Source organism: Penaeus vannamei, chromosome 39 (genome assembly GCF_042767895.1).
Source record: "Penaeus vannamei isolate JL-2024 chromosome 39, ASM4276789v1, whole genome shotgun sequence".
In the NCBI taxonomy this organism is placed as follows: domain Eukaryota; kingdom Metazoa; phylum Arthropoda; class Malacostraca; order Decapoda; family Penaeidae; genus Penaeus; species Penaeus vannamei.
Window position 1 is genome coordinate 13706207 of NC_091587.1, and position 5000 is coordinate 13711206.

Genomic DNA, 5000 nt, shown 5'->3' on the forward strand with positions numbered 1-5000 from the left:
CACTATCATAATTATTAGTACCAATATCAATATTGTGGTGAATCTTGAGATGGTAGTGTTTGGGGGTTGAGAGAGAGAGAGAGAGAGATAGAGATAGAGAGAGAGAGAGAGAGAGAGAGAGAGAGAGAGAGAGAGAGAGAGAGAGAGAGAGAGAGAGAGAGAGAGAGAGAGAGAGAGAGAGAGAGAGAGAGAGAGAGAGAAAGAAAGAGAGAGAAAGAGAGAGAGAGAGAAAGAGAGAGAGAGAGAGAGAGAGAGAGAGAGATAGATAGATAGATAGATAGAGTAGAGAGAGAGAGAGAGAGAGAGAGAGAGAGAAAAGAGAGAGAAAAGAGAGAGAGAGAGAGAGAGAGAGAGAGAGAGAGAGAGAGAGAGAGAGAGAGAGATTTAGAGAGAGGGAGGGAGATAGATAGATAGATAGATAGATAGATAGAGAGAGAGAGATAGATAGAGAGAGAGAGAGAGAGAGAAATGAAAAGTATGCATAGTACGATAGAATGATAAATAGATGTAGATGAAATGACTGGTTTTCATAAGTATATAGATGCATAGCTAGAGCGACGGACAGAAACACCGATAAAAAAGCAGATAGATGTATGTGAATCGATGAATATAGATCCAGACATCGATGTATCCTTCTATCTGTCCCTCTATCTCTCCACCTATCCACCTATTAAAAAATCATCACCATTTACCTAATTATGAGTCTTCCTACCTATCCACCTGTCAATTTATCTATCCGATAGTTAATTTTTAGTCCTCCGATCCCAACCAATCCACTTTGCAACGTGAAGGAAAGATTCCTTTATTTTTTTCCTCAACCTAAAGACTGTCTCTTTTTTTCCTCAACCACCTAAAAACAACGACAAATAAAAATCAAAAGGTGAACACACAAAATAAGCTTAATCAGAGGAAGGTCTTAAGCCAAAGCACCGAATTGCGACAAGTGACAGCGGAATAAATAGCTTCATTTTTGATAACACGTGGGGTTCGAATCCCTACGTTAGAGTTCTTAAATTGTTCCGTTTTTTTCCCTATCAAAACTTTCATTACTTTCTAAACCTAATCCAAGAAGAGTTTTAACCGAAGCACCAATGCGTAACGAATGAATAGTACAGCTTCCTTTTTTTAAATCATATGGTGTTCGTATGTACGCCATTTGAGTTCAAAAACTGCTCGATTATCGTGTCAAAACTTCCATTATATTTTGGATCTAATCTTAGGAAAGTTTTAGCGAAAGTGGTAAATTTTAGAAAGTGAGCATCTTTTAAACACTGCTACAATATTCAATGTTTCATTATCAAAGAAGAAGGAAGAAGAAAACGAAGAAGACAAAACAGAAAAAGATTTCGAAGAATAGGAAGAAAAAGATGAAAAAAGAAAAAGAAGAGAAAGAGGGATAAAAGGAAGGGAAGTAAAATAGAGAAGAAGAAATGGAAAAAGAAAAGGGAGAAATGAAAGCAGAAGAAGAAGAGAAAGAAAAAGAAGAAGAAGAAAAGAGAAAAAGAAAAGAATGGTGTTCATATCCGTTCATTCGATTTCTTACATTGTTCAATTCTTCGTATCCAATCCACCTTTATTTCTAGCGATTCATACCACTTAGTTAAAAAGTTCTTCTTGGCGTAATAGAAGACTTTTAAAAACTGATTTGGTAAGTTCTGAAATAATGAATTTCACTAGATTGTCCTGACCCTTCTCTTTATCATTATACTGTAGTTATCATTATTATTATCACTATCATCATCATTATTATTATCACTATAATTATCCTTATCATTTCATCATTATCAGTATCACCATCATTATTGTTATTATCATCGTCATCACCATTGTCATAATTTTATTACTAATATTTTTATATTGTTGTTGTTGATGATGATGATTTTTATCATATCCTATTATTTTCTATCATTTTATTGTTATAGCTACTAATACTTACATTGTTATCATTATCATTATCATTAGCATTGCCTTTATTTTTGTCCTTGTCAATGTCATTGTTGCTTTCACTGTCAATGTTGTTATTGTTATCACTATTGTTATCATTGTTATTATTGTTACATCATTATATTTTCAATATCAATATTGTTGTTATTATTATTATCATTATTACCATTGCTATTATCTTTATCATGATCATTATCACTATAGCTGTTATTATCATTATCTTTATCATCATTATCATTATCACTATAGCTGTTATTATCATTATCTTTATCATCATTATCATTATCATTATTGATACCATTATCACTATTGTTATCAATATTATTATCATTACTTTAGTTACTATTATCATTAGTGATATCAGCATTAGTAGCATTATCATTGCCGTTATCAATGTAACTATAATACTCAATGCACTACTCATTATCGCCCTTATCAATTGATATCACTAATGCTAGAATGACTATTAATCTTATTACTGTATTACCATTACCAGCATCAATGTTGATATATCTTCTTTATCATTCTTCCCATTATCATCATCATTATCATCACAATTACCGCTATTACCATTGTCATTATCATGATCCTTATTACCGATATAATTAGTATAATGATTATCACCATTCTTATTTATCAATTATTTTCTGCCACGTTTTACTAGGATAATTTCAAAACATTTCAAAACATTTTTTTTTTTTTTTTAGATTTTAAACAAGTACAGTCTTTGGAGAAAAAGACGTAATGGAAAAGAAAACAGGGTTAACGTCTCAAGAAATTACGTTTTCTTTTTACCTGTTAAAAAAAAAAAAAAAAAAAAAAAATGTACTCTGGGTGAGCGAGACAAATTTTTCCTTTACATAATGTAACTAGAGCGAGGACCGAAGCTCGAGGCCCGAAAATGCATTATTTCTCGAGTGTTTGGGTGTCCTTCTATTTCTCTCTCTCTCTCTCTCTCTCTCTCTCTCTCTCTCTCTCTCTCTCTCTCTCTCTCTCTCTCTCTCTCTCTCTCTCTCTCTCTCTCTCTCTCTCTCTCTCTCTCTCTCTCTCTCTCTCTCTCTCTCTCTCTCTCTCTCCCTCTGGCTGTCTGTCTGTCTCGGTCTCTCTCTCTGTCTCTCTCTCTCTCTCTCTCTCTCTCTCTCTCTCTCTCTCTCTCTCTCTCTCTCTCTCTCTCTCTCTCTCTCTCTCTCTCTCTCTCTCTCTCTCTTATCTTTTCTTTTTTCCAAACCGCCCTCCCGTCTAATCTAAATAATGGTTTTCCCCCATTGGCACTCGTCTTGTTGCCTAAAGGCTTTTTTATCTTTATTTTTTCTTTCTTTCTTTTTCTAGATTTTTGTTTTTGTTTTTACGGACTTCGCCCTTTCTACCTTTTTGCCGAGCTCCATATTTTTTCTTTCTTTTAAAGAGCTTCCCCTCTCATCTTTCCCCTCCCCCCCCCATTCTCCACTTTCCGATCTCATCTTATTTTTTTCTGTAAAGTTACTCCCTTTTTTTCTCCCATCTTTCACTCGAAGCCCACACCCCCTGCCCTTCCCCCCTCCCTCCCTCTCCTGCTCTCTTCCCCTCCTCCTCCCATACCTCTCCCCTTCCCCCTCCCTCTCTCCCTCCTCCTCCCCTCCTTCCCCCATCCCCCTCCCTCTCTCCTCTCTTCCCGCTCCTCTCTTTCCTCCCTTCTCCTTCTCTCCTCCCCCTTCGATATCCCTCAGCATTATATGTATATTACCTTCCTCCTATTCCCCTCCACCTCTCCCTTTTCCCTCCTTCCTCCCCCCTTTCTTACTCTTCTCTTTCTCTTCTCTCTCTCCTTCCACCTCTTTTTCCTCTCCACCTATTCCACCTATTCCTTCCCTCTCCATACCTTCCCTACTCCCCCTCCTCCCTCTCCCCGTCCCCCTGGTCCCTTCCCTCTTCCCTCACCCCCCCTTCCCCGCCCTCCCTCCTCCTATCCTTTCCTTCCCCCCAACTCTTCCTCTCTCTCCACTCTTCCTTCTCCTCCCAGTCCCCTTACCCTTCCCTTCCCTTCTCCCCCTTCCCCCTCCTTCCATTTCCCTCCCATCCATCCCTTCTCCCCCTACTCCATCTCTCCCAACCCTTCCCCCTTCCCCAACCTTTCCCTCCTCCCTCTCCCCTCCTCCTCCATCCTCCCATCCTTACCCATCCCCTCCCCTACCCCACCATCCTCCCAACCTTCCCCCGTTTCCCCTCCTCCTACCCTTCCCTCACCCCTTCCCATCTTCCCTCCTCCTCCCCCTTCCCTCCCCTTACCCATCCCCCTCCCTCCCCTTACCCACCCCCTCCTATCACTCCCTCACATTCCCCCTCTCTCCCCCTGCCCATCTTCCCTCCTCCTAACCCCTCCCTCTCCTTATCCACCCCCTCCCTCCCACTCCCTTCACATTCCCCCTCTCTCCTCCCCTGCCCATCTTCCCTCTCCTCCTCCCTCCCTCTCCTTATCCACCCCCTCCTCCTACTCCCTCACATTCCCCCTCTCTCCCCTTGCCCATCTTCCCTCTCCCCCTCCCTCCACCAACCCCTCCCCCTCCCTCCCTCCCTCCCCTATTCCATTTCTCGATCTCATTTCACCTGATGGTTCTGACCTGACTTAAACCCCGCATCCGACCCGCTTCCTCCTCCTACGCCCGACATCACCTGATGGACTGACCTTGCACGGCCTCCTTTCCGCGTCCGTTTGTACAGAACTTATTGATCTTTCGCTTTAATTCGTGTTTTTTTTTCGTTTTTATTTCGTGTCGATATTTTTTCTTCTAATTTTCGTTCGCTTGCTTTGGGGTTTATGCGTTATGTTCAGAGGGTTCGCTGGTTTTAATTATTCGTTCGTTTCATTATGTGATTTTCTAATGAGGATTTTGTTCATGTTTATCTGTTATTCTTATTCTCCTTCGTTTTGTCTGGTTTGTCTTCGTTATTCAGATTATCCGCGTCAGTTTTATTTATTTGTTTATGTATTTATTTATCTTTATATATTATGATTTTTTAGTGAGGTTTTTCATTATTGAGTTTATTCCCGATTGTCTGTTACATGTTTATTCATCTTC

At 40.1% G+C, this 5000-nt stretch overlaps 1 protein-coding gene across 1 annotated transcript in view; it reads right to left on the bottom strand.

Annotated features, from left to right (window-relative positions):
• Positions 1–5000, bottom strand: part of LOC113823206 (glycine receptor subunit alpha-2) — a 216160-nt gene that overhangs the window by 42019 nt on the left and 169141 nt on the right. The gene's annotated exons all lie outside the window — the stretch shown is intronic.